Source organism: Schistocerca piceifrons, chromosome 4 (genome assembly GCF_021461385.2).
Source record: "Schistocerca piceifrons isolate TAMUIC-IGC-003096 chromosome 4, iqSchPice1.1, whole genome shotgun sequence".
NCBI lineage: Eukaryota > Metazoa > Arthropoda > Insecta > Orthoptera > Acrididae > Schistocerca > Schistocerca piceifrons.
In genome coordinates, this window is record NC_060141.1 from 399,058,371 (window position 1) to 399,074,710 (window position 16,340).

Sequence of the window (16,340 nt, forward strand, 5' to 3'; positions counted from 1 at the left end):
TATGAAGGAACAATGCCCATAATGCTTTTCGCATGTCACTAACATTACTAGTATTTTGCCTTATAGCATACCCATAGTATCTCTGTAGACGTTCAATCACCTCATCAGTAAGCCTGCCTCTCCCTCCTATTGCCTTTCCATCACTGAACTTACTTGAACCCAAAGTTTGTTTGAGCCTTCGAAGCCGTGCACCCATACGCTTTTGCACATGCCCAATACATTCCAACTTTTCAACTACAAATTCATTTCCATATGGTTTCAGTTCCTCTATAGTCTTGAAACCTTTAGAGTCACCATCCCCAAGGTAGTATTGGTACCTAACGTTGTATCTGGGAACTGAACGTCCAAAAATTTGTTTCACTCCATCCACTTCCATTGCTCCACTTGATCCACTAAAATTTGCCTCACAGGTTCCACTGTGCTCTTCTTTGATTTTATTTTTGCACCTACAATGTTTTGATAAAATTTCAACATCTATCACTTTTGCACTATCACCACAAGTAGCAGTTACGACCCCATTTGGGGATTTATGACCCCTCTTTTGCCAGGAACCATCTAATGCCACTACCAAATCCCTAGAACCACCATTCATTTCTACAGATTCCTCCACTGCTTCCTTCATGGTTTTCAAAGCCACGTCTTCAACAGAGGATCCTACCAGTTCACAGTAGCACCCAAATTTGCTTGGAGGCGATGGCAAGTTCATAATACCACAAAACAGTTTACCAGAAGCAGACCCTTTTCCAATGGATCGAAGTCAAACATTCACATCAAACACTCTAGATCGTCCATTTTCACCAAAGAAACTGGCATGTGAATTGTAGAAAGACACTTGATACTTGCAACATGCACAGATTATCTTCATCTCACAAGCTAAACCAAAGTGCTTTGTTATCTCTAGTCCCACTCCTACACTTGAACACATTTTGCACAGAACACTTTCTTTCAGCACAGAAGATAATAATCCAATATTCAGTACTTCCTTAATATCATCACTGTCACTAACATATTCACGAAATCTGTCACTTCCACCAGTCAGCTTCTTGCTAGAAGATGTCACAGAGCTATGGCCGCCCATGTGTTGCTTAGCAGAAGAACGCACTGTTTCAGTAATTGTAGTATCGCAACTTCGTATTAGTGTTAATTTTCTTTTCCCTACGTTCTTCCTCTTCTTATATACACGGTTACTAAAACGTGGCATCGTAACCAGAACAACGCTTTACACAAGAAGTATAATACTACCAACAACAGGCGCAACACTGAACTAATTCGAAACGGTAAACAGCAAAGAGACGATGTTCCGCGCTCTTAGCGCTTCATTTGTCACAGAAAACAATGTAGCCAACCCTTGCACACTCGCTGTATGCGTAACATAAGGCGCTGTATGCGTAACAGGCCGAGAAAATCCCAAGCAGTTCGCCAGGAAGTCACGAGAGGGTGTTACATGCATTCAGCGGCCGCCCATTTCCTCTGCAGGCGTGGGGGAAAATGGTAATAACTCCACTTCTACATCTACATCTACATCCATATTCCGCAAGCCACCTGACGGTGTGTGGCGGAGGGTACCTTGAGTAGAACAATAATTCAAAGTTTACATTAAAGAGGAATGTTCCAATTAATTTTCGGTAGCAAACAAAAAAATCGTTATTTTTTGGATTTGACCACCTCGGGCTCCCCTTAATAATGTCATGAGTTACGCGTTCACTTCTATTCCTGTGCGGAAAAATTCAAAGCTTCCTAAATTGCACTTTTGAACTACAAATTAAGCGGCAGTGGCAATAAACTGCAGCCCTACCACACACTATTCTTAAGATGTGTCTTAGATTATGCGAGTAGCGATCAATCACTGAAAACAGTGACGACTGTAAAATGTCTAAAACTATTTGTCGAGATGGACGCAAATTAGAACGACCACATATAGCTAGTTTTACGGAAGAGTAGACGCCAGACAGATATTTATTGGACGAATTCTTAGGAAATGTAATTCAACCACAAATGGAGTAGATTACAAAATGTCGTCCGCAGCTCGTGGTCGTGCGGTAGCGGGTTCCCGGGTTCGATTCCCGGCGGGGTCAGGGATTTTCTCTGCCTCGTAATGACTGGGTGTTGTGTGCTGTCCTTAGGTTAGTTAGATTTAAGTAGTTCTAAGTTCTAGGGGACTGATGACCATAGATGTTAAGTCCCATAGCGCTCAGAGCCATTTGAACCATTTTTTTGAACAAAATGTCTCGTTACGACGATTCTTAACCTACTGCTCGCCAGCCTGTGGCCCTTAGAAGATGGGGTTCATAGATATAAATAATGTCTAAAGAAGGGCGGTGCGTTTCGTCACTGGTTACTTTAATATGTATCATAGACGCATGAACAAGAGGTTTACTCCTAAAATTTGGAGAGGGTACGCCCCAAAAAAACTCAAGCAACATGTTATCTTCTCCTAGGATACATTCCGCGAAGTGACTATGGTGGGAAATGAAAAACTCTCATTCACACGGAGGGCAACATCCCGTTCTTCTTCCTCCACATCTTTTAAAAACGGAACAAGGAATTGTTTGGTTCAAATGGCTCTGAGCACTATGGGACTTAACATCTGAGGTCATCAGTCCCCTAGAACTTAGAATTACTTAAACCTAACTAACCTAAGGACATCACACACATCCATGCCCGAGGCAGGATTCGAACCTGCGACCGTAGCGGTCACGCGGTTCCAGACTGAAGCGCCTAGAACCGCACGGCTACACCGGCCGGTAAGGAATTGTTTATCAGAATTACGTTCCGCTACAACGTTGACGACTCATCCAAAAAGCTGTATGTATGTCTTAATCAATGACCCGACGAGATGGAGGTAACTAGAAACGGAATGCAATTCGAACTGAACATGAATGAGAAATAAGAAGGTGGTCTTTTATAAGGTATCATCATTGTATAAGCCTCATCAAGTCATTGTGGAACATCATGGTTAATCTACACGGTGTCCTAGAACCTTGGGGTCAAAATCCTTCAGAAAGTAGTCGAGAAATAACATTGTAACCTATCCTACATGTTGGTGTAAGTGTGCAGGCTTCCGCGGCGGCAGTGTTAGCGAAAATGTTTTCTGGACGTGGTGTCGTGTCATGTTGTAAGATAACCGTCACTAAATAAATCCGACGTTGTGGGCACAGTTGCTATGGTCTCCCTCTGTGTCTACTGGTGTACTTTGTGATCCAAAGTTCAAAACATTTCGTCATACACTTCTACTGAGAAAGACATCGCATCACACGTTTAGAAAAGCGTTGATTTTATTTGATTCTTGTGGTATACTGGGTGGGATGGACCCTGGACAAGAAAGTACACCAGATGATCCAGTGTAGAGTCACTGAAACAGTGGTCAAAACACGGTCTGATTTAGTTGAAGCTATTTTGCAAGTAAAGTACCATATGCATAATATTCGTTCCACATTCAAGTCGTATAACATTTCAGTGAAAGTTTTTCGAAGATTTTCAGCACGTATATAGTCAGGAGATGACTGGCAGTCGGCACCAACGAGTGCATTTCATTTAATCGTTTCTGGCTTAGTATTGATGAAATGACGACACGTGGAAAGACGGCGTGGGATTCGCACGCCTAAGTACAGTAAGTCGGCAATAAATAAACTGTAATTCTCCTCGCCCTGTAATGTTTCATACTTGTGAATAGAACCAGTATCTTTGTAAAATTTCTGGTGCACTTGATAATTTGTTCCGTTTCTTTTCTAGAGAATTCCTGTGAGACAAAATGTTGAATAGGTTTCTGATATCTTCATAGCTGAAGTTACGGCTTTTCGTAAATGTATGCGTTGCTATCACTGACTTTTCAAATTTTCAGTACGTGATATGCTGCATACCTTACGTTACAACACTTGGACATCGTGCGTATTATCCGCCCTACGCAATTTTACCAGCATTCTCAGGGCACGTGGTATACACAAGATTCTCTGAGACGATGGTGGTCCGAATACTGACCTAATGTCACACTTGCTCAGCAGACTTCCAATCTTGCCCGAAAGAGCGCTACAGAGCGGAAAGACTGCTCTTAGTACATCTTTCTCTGTTGCCTGAATGAGTATGCGCCTTTTTATCCACGAACGCATATCTAAACTGTGCTGTTGTATCCGTTCTTCCCGATCAGACTCCATCAAGTTTCCTTCATCGTGTATTAGTGTGCTCAGAACACTTTCCTTCTGAGCTAGCTGGTGGAAACTGTGTTCACTTAGATACCAACTTTTATGTGTCTGGTTCAAATACAAGTGTTAAGTAGGCTGTTTAGGTTTCTATGTTGGTAACACCAACTAGTGCTCTGTATGAAAATCGCTGACTGCGCTGTGTGCAGTCTGTGGCTGGTTGGACTCATTGTTGGAAATTCGCTAGTCTAGTGTTGGGCAGTTGGATGTGAACAGCGCGTAGCGTTGGGCAGTTGGAGGTGAGCCGCTAGCAGTGGTGGATGGGGGGAGAGAGGCGCCAGAGTTTTGGGGGGTTACTATGAGCGGACGATCTGGACGTGCGTCCGTCAGAAAAAGGAAGTCTGTAAGACTGGATGTCAAAAAATAATATATGACTTTTGAACATTAAGGTAAATATATTGTTTGTTCTCTATCAAAATCTTTCATTTGCTAACTATGCCTATCCGTAGTTAGTGCCTTCAGTAGTTAGAATCTTTCATTTAGCTGGCAGTGTTGGTGCTCGCTGTATTGCAGTAGTTCGAGTAACGAAGATTTTGTGACTAAGTGATTGATGAAAGGTATAGGTTATTGTTAGTCAGGGCCATTCTTTTGTTGGGATTATTGAAAGTCGGATTGCGTTGCGCTAAAAATATTGTGTGTCAGTTTAGTGATGATCAGAATAAGTAAAGAGGGAACTGTATGAGTACGTTCAGTTTTACTCACCTGTTTCTGTATCGAATAACGTAGAAGTTTTCCAGCACTGTCATTCTTAATTTTCAAAGGGGACGTTTCGCAAGGTGTGTTCGTAAAATAAGGAAATTTTTGTTGTTTGGAAATAATTTTATTTATTCGCCCACATCAATGTTATCCTCTTCAGCATAGCCCTTTTAAATATTACATGTGTATGTTAGAACTTTTTGAATCCCGAAAAGACATCTAAAGCTCGATCTTTTGGATCCCTTTTAGTTCTCTCAGACACGCGTACTTTTTATTTTATCTGCGCTTGTAAATCGACGGTCCTTTAAGGTTTTCGTATTTTTGGGAACAGAGTGGCGAATATTGAGGCTGGGTCATCATCACTGTATTGTTTTTGGCCAAAAAACTCACGAACAATCAACTAAGTGTGAACAGGTGCATTATCGTGGCTTAAAAGCCACGAATTCTTTCGCAATGAGTCGAGCCATTTTTTTCCGAATCATACGCGCAAATGGTGTTAAATGTTTACTTAGTACATCTTGTCGATCGTTCGACCTTACTGCATATTCATTTCTTTCACATTTTCCTCTAATTCATCGGCTGATTATGTGGTGAGGCGCCCATTCGCTCGTCATCTTCAACGTAGTTAGAGTCTACTACAGAAAGCTTACACCACTCGTAAACTCTTGATTTACTCATAATAGCTTAAACGGAAGCAGTATTTAACATTTATTGCCAGCTATTCCGTTCTTATAGCAAAATTTAATACAAATTACCTGATCCATTTAATACAAAATACTACGGTCGCAGTTTCGAATCCTGCCACGGGCATGGATGTGTGTGATGTCCTTAGGTTAGTTAGGTTTAAGTAGTTCTAAGTTCTAGGGGACTGATGACCTTAGAAGTTAAGTCCCATAGTGCTCAGAGCCATTTGAACCATAATACAAAATAGATAGTCGGCGGTACTAAGCAAACACCGGAACCTTTCTGACGGCTGATAGCAGACTAAATATGCGATACATCTAATACTCTACAGATAGTTTTCAGACATATTTATCAACACAACAACAAAAATCAGGCGAATTGGATTAATACAGCAAACGAAATTACAAAATTCCCGTCGCCTGCTGAGATACACTGTACGTGTAATGCTGATATATGGTACTTCTTGAATAACGAAGGCAGTTTAGTGTTTTACATCCCGTCAACGTCGAAGTCATCAACGGCGGAGTAGAAACTCGGGTGAAACGAGAGTGGGAAATAAAACCGGTCATATCCTGTTCAAAGGAACAACAGCGGAGTTTGCGGGAAGCGAATACTGTTTCAGTTTCCGGGGGGTGAGTAATCTGTTTGAATGCTTCATACTGTAAAATCAATTTTTCTGGGAGTCCCTCTGCGCAGTGACCGGATGTGTAGTGTGTATTTGAATGCCGTACCTCGGGAATAAGGCTTCTGAGGGCATGTTTCTCTCGTATGCGGCGGGAGCCAACGACCCCGGCTGGAAGCCGCACGTGCGGGTTGAGGGGTGATGCCAGACGGCTGAGTAACGGCGCATCAAAGCCCGTCTCCCGGGAGTACACGTTTCCAGTGCTGCGCGTCGCCCGTTCCGACCTATGCTGTTCGTCCACCGGCCGTATGTCAGCGTGTACACTTGCTGTCGCCGACAACTGAACACCCTACCTGTGCCGGAGATGAAAACAACTAGAGTGTAACACGTGGTGGTCTGAGCCCGATTAGGCCTCGTGCAGCAGCAGTCGGGCACACGGCGCCAGAGTCCTGCTCGTGCTCTGCGCAAAAATTCGTAGCAAACATTGCGCCCTCTGTTCTCTGTTGGTAGCAATGCAGACTGCTCAACGAAGGGTCTCTCTACATTGTCCTACCACACTGCTTTCTAATTCTCATTTTTCTGTACTCCACAAAATGTCTTTGTACGTATCTGCTCCGTGCTGATTCCCGCATTCCTTTCGTCTAGTAGTAGTACCTATAGTGGCTCAACGTTAACGCTCTACAGAATTGGTAATTTAAATGAAAGCTATTTGACGCGACTTGCGCGTCGATGGGGATGAAATACTGATGATGACAACACAACACCCAGTCCCTGAGCGGGGCAAATCTCCGGCCCAGCCGGGAATCGAACCCGTGCGCTTAGGATTGACACACTGTCGCGCTGACCACTCAGCTACCGGGGGCGGACAATTATCAGGTAAGTAAGATGGACATCAACAAAAGCACAACGAGGATAATGGAACGTAGTCTAATTAAGTCGGATGATGTTGAGGGAACTAGATTAGGAAATGAGACACTTAAAGTAGTAAAGGAGGTTTGCTATTTGGGGAGCAAAATAACTGATGATGGTCGAAGTAGAGAGGATATAAAATGTAGACTGGCAATGGCAAGGAAAGCGTTTCTGAAGAAGAAAAATTTGTTAACATCGAGTATAGATTTAAATGTCACGAAGTCGTTTCTGAAAGTATTTGTATGGAGTGTAGCCATGTATGGAAGTGAAACGTGGACGATAAATAGTTTAGACAAGAAGAGAATAGAAGCTTTCGAAATATGGTGCTACAGAAGAATGCTGAAGATTAGATGGGTAGATCACGTAACTAATGAGGAGGTATTGAATAGAATTGGGGAGAAGAGGAGTTTGTGGCACAACTTGACTAGAAGAAGGGATCAGTTGGTAGGACATGTTCTGAGACATCGAGGGATCACCAATTTAGTATTGGAGGGCAGCGTGGAGGGTAAAAATCATAGAGGGATACCTAGAGATGAATACGCTAAGCGGATTCAGAGGGATGTAGGTTGCCGTAAGTACTTGGAGATGAAGAAGCTTGCACAGGATAGAGTAGCATGGAGAGCTGCATCAAACCAGTCTCAGGACTGAAGACCTAACAACAACAAATATAAACGAAAACAATATATCGAAGCATTTTAAATATTGCCTCGCCTAAATGAACATTTGTAAAACAACTCTGATAGTACAAAAGTATCATTAAAAAACCGCAGCCAGCCCCTGTCTGCAAAGCGTATTCCGATCTCAGTACGAGAGAGAAGGGGATAAACGACCCGATGACAAAAATTCTCATGGTATCGAAATTCTGTTGTAGCTCTCTGAATGCCTTAACTTTGCAAGATATACCAAACACAGGCAAATTACGTGTAAATTCGATGAGTACAACTTCTTATTTCTAATAAAAACACTATTCAGTTAAACATTTAGTATGTCCGCTGATTTTAGTATTACATAATAATTTTTTTTTTTTGATTAGATAAACCACACTTCATCACTTCAAATGAAACATAACATACATATTACATTCACATATGACTTTCGTACAATGTATTAAAAATAGCAGTGCGAGGTGACCGAGGCCAGTCTCGAGTGTGTTAAAAAGGACACCCACATACATCTCTTCGGTAGGAGCGGGGTTCAAATTCTCATCCAGGTTCCCTTATTTAGGATTTGCCTGATTTACCCAAATAAATGATGGCGCGTATCGAAATGGCTCTTAAAAAAACCAGCGCACCCTATATTTACATCTATATGACTACTATGCAATCCAGACTGGTCATAGGGCCGTTTTCAGACTATTTCTCGACCGTTGCAGTCTCGAATAGCATGTGGGAAAAATGAACATCTCATTCTTCATTGCGAGCTCTGATTTCTCTTATTTTATTAAGATGGCCGTATCACCCTATGTAGCTGGGAGCCAACAAAGTATTTTTGCATTCAGAGAAGATTGTTGATTGAAATCTCATGAAAATATCTTGCTACAACGAAAAATGCCTTTGTTTTAATGACTGCCACCCTAACTTGCATATCATACCTGTGTCAGTAAGAACCAGAAGGAGATAAACGTTCCGAAAAGCAACATCCTGCTTGTCTCTCCTCTACTTCTCGATAATACAAAACGAACAACCCTTCTTCGAACTTTTTCAATTTCCCCTGTCAATCCTCTGTGTTAAGGATCTCATATCGCACAGCAATTACTCCAGTGCGGAACGGGCAAGCATAACACAACCAGTCTCTTTAGTGGAGTTGTTGCATCTTCTAAGTGTTTTACCAACAGAAGGCAGTGTTTGGTTCGCCTTCACCACAACTTTATCTATGTGAATGTTCCAGTTTAAGCTGTCCGTGGATGAAATCCTTAGCTATTTAAAAGTTTGTGTTATGTCTCCTGTAACCGAAATGTAATGGATTTTTGTTTTGTTTTTTTGTACTCACGAGGAGGAAGTTAAAGTTTTTATTGTTCTGGGTAAACTGCCACTTCTCGCAGCATACGAATATCTTGTTTAACTGTTTTTGCAACTGGTTTCGATTTTCTGATAACTTCGCTAGGGGTAAACGACAGCATAATCTGCAAAAAGTTTACAACGGCTACTGAGAACATCTCTTAAATCGTTTATATAGATTACGAGCACTAGAGGATATATAACACTTCCTTGAGGAATACCACATGCAACTTCTGTTTCACTTGCGTTCCCGTCAAGAAGCTGTCTGACAGGTAGTCGTGGATCCAGTCATACAAGTGAGACGTCACTCCACAAGCATGCAATTTGATTAGAAGCTGCTTGTGAGGAATGGTGTCAAAAAACCCCAGGAAACCAGTAAATATGTAATTACCTTGAGATCCCCTGCCGATGGCACCCTTACTTCGTGTGAATAAAGAGTCAGTTTTGTTTCACAAAAAGTATATTCTCTGATATGTAAAGACATCATTTTCTTCGACGTATTTCATAAAACTGAAAAACAGTGTACATTCTAGAATCCTATTCATAATCCAGTCTTCGTGCCTTACGAGTCCATGGTCTGTATGTAACATCATCGAAGAAACCGCCGATTCACAACTGGAGATTTTCTGGGGAATTTTGACTAATCGAATTGGCTGACAAATTTGGAAATTTTCAATGAAATGCTAACGACCTTTTTGACGGTGACGTTTTCTTGGGTCATGGACCAGACACTTCACCTGAAGATGACGAGTAGGAAATTTGTCGTAACGTTGTCGCAGAACGACGCCTTGACTCGGCTGATAACCCGAGAAAACTTCGTCATCGAAATTCTCCGAGAAAGTCTGCATTGTGATATAGACCTCTATGGTGCCATGAGATCATTGCAGCATAGCTTAAATATATGCTACTGAAAGAGTATACAGCTAAACGTTCTGTATCAGTTGTGATGGGCTCGTTAGAATATTCGGAGATGCCGTTGTTGCAGATGAATGTAAGAACATACAAACATACTGCGCAGTGAGCACAGCAGTTAAATTTTGTAGCTTACGATAAATGAAGCACCATACAACCAGTCATTTCTCACGTGTCGCTTTCGTGACTGGAGTGGAGAATGCAAGCCAGAACCATTCCTATGACGAAAACAGACAATAACCGCGAAGCGAATCGGTATGCATGACACAGCATGCGTATCTAATATGTTGCGCGTATAAAAACGGAATTTTCTGATGCTCATACCTCGGGTTCTATTGATGAGAAAAAGGTAGGGTCAAGTGTTTTCGACAGCCCTTTGGCTAGGGACCATTTGTGCACCCAATAGTAGGGCCGACTTATTGTCACTATCCTACAGTACAGGGCCAGTGTATGAATATTACGCACTTCCTCCTGCTGGCCACTGATTCGATATATATAGGGATCGTATCCGCCCCTTCCACATCAACTTGTCTGAAGATGGTGCATTGAAGCAACGAAACTATTTGCAACAAAATAAATAAAATCGTAAGGACGGCTCTAGGAGTTTTATTTTGTCACAAAAGTAAACGGCTGTCCTAAAGACCTCCTACCAAAAGGATGGACATAAGAAAACAAATGCTGTAAGTTATCCTACTTGTACGCGTAAAATGCGCACGTAAAATCCGGTGTGCGGCAAAAACGTAGACGTTAACATCTGGGAAACCGAAGTTGTAGCACTGAAGCACATGCAAAAATTTTTTTTGCTCATAAAATCCAGTCTGAAGTTTAAAATAAATTTTGCACTGTTTCAATTTCACGTAAGTATACACTACTGGCCATTAAAATTCCTACACCACGAAGATGACGTGCTACAGACGCGAAATTTAACCGTCAGGGAGAAGATCCAGCGATATGAAACTGATTACCTGTACAGAGCATTCACACAAGGTTGGCGCCGGTGGCGACACCTACAACGTGCTGACATAAGGAAAGTTTCCAACCGATAGGAATGGGTACCATCACGTTTCTGACATTGTTAAAGGTCGCACTGTAGCCTATAGCGATTGCGGTTTATCGTATCGCGACACTGCTGCTCGCGTTGGTCGAGATCCAATGACTGTTAGCAGAATATGGAATCGGTGGGTTCAGGAGGGTAATACGGAACGCTGTGCTGGATCCCAACGGCCTCGTATCATTAGCAGTCGATATGACAGGCATCTTATCCGCATGGCTGTAACTGATGGTGCAGCCACGTGTCGATCCCTGAGTCAACAGACGGGGACGTTTGTAAGACAACAACCATCTGCACGAAGAGTTCGACGGCGTTTGCAGCAGCACGGACTATCAGCTCGGACACCATGGCTGCGGTTACCCTTGACGTTGCATCACAGACAGGAGCGCCTGCGATGGTGTACTCAACGACGAACCTGGGTGCACGTCATGTTTTCGGATGAATCCAGGTTATGTTTACAGCATCATGATGGTCGCATCCGTGTTTGGCGACAGATTGGAAGCGTGTATTCGTCATCGCCATACTGGCGTATCACCCCGCGTGATGGTATGGGGTGCCATTGGTTACACGTCTCGGTCACCTCTTGTTCGCATTGACGGCACTTTGAACAGTGGACGTTAGATTCCAGATGTGTTACGACCCGTGGCTTTACCCTTCATTCGATCCCTGCGAAACCCTACATTTCAGCAGGATAATGCACGACCGCATGTTGCAGCTCCTGTACGGGCCTTTCTGGGTACAGAAAATGTTCGACTGCTGCCCTGGCCAGCACATTCTCCAGATCTCTCACCAATTGAACACGTCTGGTCAATGGTGGCCAAGCAACTGACTCGTCACAATACGCCAGTGACTACTCTTGATGAACTATGGTATCGTGTTCAAGCTGCATGGGCAGCTGTACCTGTACCCGCATATCCAAGCTCTGACTCAATGCCCAGGCGTATCAAGGCTGTTATTACGGCCTGAGGTGGTTGTTCTGGGCACTGATTTCTCAGGATCTATACACCCAAATTGCGTGAAAGTATAATCGCATGTCTGTTCTCCAATTAATACCTGTTTATCATCTGCATTTATTCTTGGTATAGCAATTTTTATGGCCAGTAGTGTACTATCTAAATTTTCCTGACCAGTACATATCATTTGATATGAGTTACAGGTCACGGTGCAGTGGAGAAAAGAAGGGAACCAGTGGAAAAATGCTCCTATCGAAGCACAAAAATGCGAATATATTCCTGTTTACTTAAAAGACCGCCTGTTCAGTTTTACCTTTGTCAGTAAGTTAAACAATTTTTCTAAAAAAATTGGAGTCCTTAAATTTTGCTCAGAAGCAGCACTTTGCTCTGGTGGTAAGATGGGGTATAAATTCCGCAAAAGGAAAAAGCGATCCATTTAACACATCGACAGAAACACTAGGAAGAGGAGGGCAAGGAATACCCATTTACGGCCGACGTATAGCCTCCTATCAGTCGGTTAGCGACCACCCAGCCAGTCGCGGGGCGCTTCCACTTCATTGAAATGTAACCCGCTCCGGCCGGGATGTTCCCACAGTCTAGCAGAAATGAGACGGCGTTCAGCGGCCGTTTCCAGTGGCACATTCTGCGGTCGGACTCCCGCGCCGGTGACACAGTCCTCGGGAGCGCCGAAGGCGGCAGAGCTCGTAGGGCGCGATGTAGCGCAGGAAAGGAAGAAAGAAAGGAAGTAAGGAAGTGGGGGAGGCGGCGGCGGGCACTTTGCGCGTGAGTGATGGCCGACGTGCGCGGCTCCCGCGGGACCGGCGGCTGCGTTCTGCCTGCACTCAGCGCGCCTCCATTACTGCCGCGGCCGCGAGGCTGCCGCGCGATGACGCTACGCCACTGCCCGCGGTACGTGCTCTCGCAACTCCTGCTGAAGCAGTGCCTCCGTGGCCTATGAAGTGTCAGAAAAGAAGATTGACCACTGCCCGGCGTGAGATTGAATGCCACTTGCTGGCGCTGCGCGCACTTGACGTGGTAATGAAAGTACACTCTAATACTAGAAAACGACGCTCCACGAAGAAATTACGTGAATGGGACGGAAATCGTTAGATGTGGTGTACACGTTCCGACAAAGAAGTCATTCAATTTCAGAAAAAAATGGATGGTTTGTAATCCACTAAATTACAGGCCATATCGTTAACGTCCATATGCAGCAGGATTTTGGAACATATATAGTGTTCGAACATTATGAATTACCTCTAATAAAACGGTCTATTGACACACAGTCAACATAGGCTGGTTGAAATGGCTCTGAGCACTATGGGACTTAACTTCTGAGGTCATCAGTCCCCTAGAACTTAGAACTACCTAAACCTAACTAACCTAAGGACATCACACACATCCAAGCCCAACGCAGGATTCGAACCTGCGACAGTAGCGGTCGCGCGGTTCCACACCGTAGCGCCTAGACCTGCTCGGCCACTCCGGCCGGCGTCAACATGGGTTTAGAAAACATCGCGCCTGTGAAACACAGATAGCACTTTATTCACATGAAGTGTTGAGTGCTATTGACAAGATATTTCGTATTGATTCCGTATTTCTGGATTTCCGAAAGGCTTTTGACACTGTACCACACAAGCGGCTCGTAGAGAAATTGCATGCATATGAAAACAGAAGCGATTTCTGGCGTTCCCCAAGGTAGGGTTACAGGCCCTTTGCCGTTCCTTATCTATGCAAACAATTTGGGAGACAATCTTAGCAGCCGTCTTCGGTTGTTTGCAGATGACGCTGTCGTTTATCGACCAATAAACTCATCAGAAGATCAAAACAAACTGCAAACGATTTAGAAAACATATCTGAACGGTGCGAAAAGTGGCTGTTGACCTTAAATAACGAAAAGTGTGAGGTCATCCACATGAGTGCTAAAAGGAGCTCGTTAAACTTCGGTTACACGATAAATCAGTCTAATCTAAAAGCCGTAAATTCAACTAAATACCTAGGTATTACAATTACGAACAACTTAAATTGGAAGGAACACATGGAAAATGTTGTGGGGAAGGCTAAGCAAAGACTCCATTTTATTGGCAGGACACTTAGACAGTGTAAGAGACCTACTAAGGAGACTGCCTACCCTACACTTGTCCGTCCTCTTTTAGACTACAGCTGCGCGGTGTGGGATCCTTAGCAGATAGGACCGACGGAGTACATCGAAAAAGTTCAAAGAAAGGCGGCACGTTTTGTATTATCGCGAAATATGGGAGAGAGTGTCACAGAAATGATACAGGATTCGGGCTGGACATCATTAAAAGAAACGCGTTTTTCGCTGCGACGGAATCTTCTCACGAAATTCCAATCACCAACTTTCTCCTCCGAATGCGAAAATATTTTGTTGACACTGACCTACATAGGGAGGAACGATCACCACGATAAAATAAGGGAAATCAGAGCTCGTGCGGAAAGATATAGGTGTTCATTCGTTCCACGCGCTATACGAGATTGGAACAATAGAGAATTGTGAAGGCGGTTCGATGAACCCTCTGCCAGGCACTTAAATGTGATTTGCAGAGCATCCATGTAGATGTAGAAGAGAAAGAGCTGCAGAAATTGAGCAGGTCAATAACGCGCTGGTCCACCTCTGGCCCTTATGCAAGCAGTTATTCGGCTTAGCACTGACTGACAGAATTTTTGGATGTCCTCCTAAGGGATATTGTACCAAACTCTGTCCATTTGGCATGTTAGATCGTCAAAATGCCGAGGCGACCCTGCCCATAATGCTCCAAACGTTCTCAACGGGAGAGATCCGGGGACCTTGATGGGCAAGGCAGGGTTCGGCAAGCACGAAGGCAAGCAGTAGGAAATCTCGCCGTCTGCGGGTGGACATTATCTTGCTGGAATGTACGTCAGGGATGGCTTGCCATGAAGGGCAACAAAACGGGGCTTAGAACATCGTCGACGTACCGCCGTGCCTGCAACGGTGTCGCGGATAACAATTAAAAGTGTTCTGCTATGAAAGGAAATGGCATCCCAGACCATCACTCCCGGCTGTCGTGCGGTATGGCGGGCTACGGTGAGGTTGGTATCCTCCCGCTGTCTGGGACAACTCCAGACACGTCTACGGCCTGGAGTCTCATTGACTGGAGTAGAATTGTCTTCAGTGACGAGTCCCGCTTCCAACTGAGCCCCGATGGCTCGCGAAGACGTGTCTAGAGACGTCCCGGAAGTGGTGGGCTACCAACCTGATTGTCGCCCGCCATCCCGGGTTTATATTTTAACAAGGCAACGCCTGTCGCCACAAGGCGGTGGATTGTACAGCTTGTCTTCGTGCTGACGAAACCCTGTCTCGGCTAGCAAGGTCACCGGATCCAACTGAGAATGTTTGGAGTTTTATGAGCAGGGTCATCCAATCAGCTCAAGATTTCGGCGATATAACGTGCCAGTCGGACAGAATTTGGCACGATATCTCTCAGGAGGACATCCAACAACTCTATCAATCAGCGCAAAGCTGAATAGCACTTGCATAACGGCGAGAGGTGGACCAACACGTCGTTGACTTGCTGAATTTGTGAAGCCCTTTCACTCGAATAAACGATCAAACTTCTCTGAAAAAAAAATGGTTCAAATGGCTCTGAGCACTATGGGACTTAACTGCTAAGGTCATCAGTCCCCTAGAACTTAGAACTAATTAAACCTAACTAACCTAAGGACATCACATACATCCATACACGAGGCAGGATTCGAACCTGCGACCGTAGCGGTCGCGCGGTTCCAGACTGTAGCGCCTAGAACCGCTCGGCAACTCCGGCCGGCCCTTTTCTGAAACAGTAATTATTTGGCTGTTTGTACATGCAGACCACGTCTGCCGATTTTCGTCCCATTCGGATAATTCCTTCATGCTGTGTCATTTTTTTCTTGTCTGAGATGGTATATAAACGGAGCACAGACGAATAGGGTTTTGCTCTAGTGACGTTACAAGTTATGGGCTGGGGAAATGCGCTGACGTAATCGACTTTGCCAAACAGCAGATCGTTATGGTCGGCACCTGAGAGTGAGCATCTCGGAAACGCCTAAGCTGATTTGCTGCTCGCGTGTTGTTGTCTTGGGCATATATAGAAAATGGTTGAAGAACGGTAAAAAGGAGTAGGCGAGAATGCGTTGGTCGTCCACCTCTCATCGCACGACATAGAGTTCGGAGACTTGTCTATTCCACGGAGTACTGCAGGCGACGACTTGGGGCTCATCGGACGATAGAGTACAGCTTTAAGGCAGGCACAAGTATTTCGGAGTACACCGTTCACCCACATTGTTGAACATGTGGCTCTG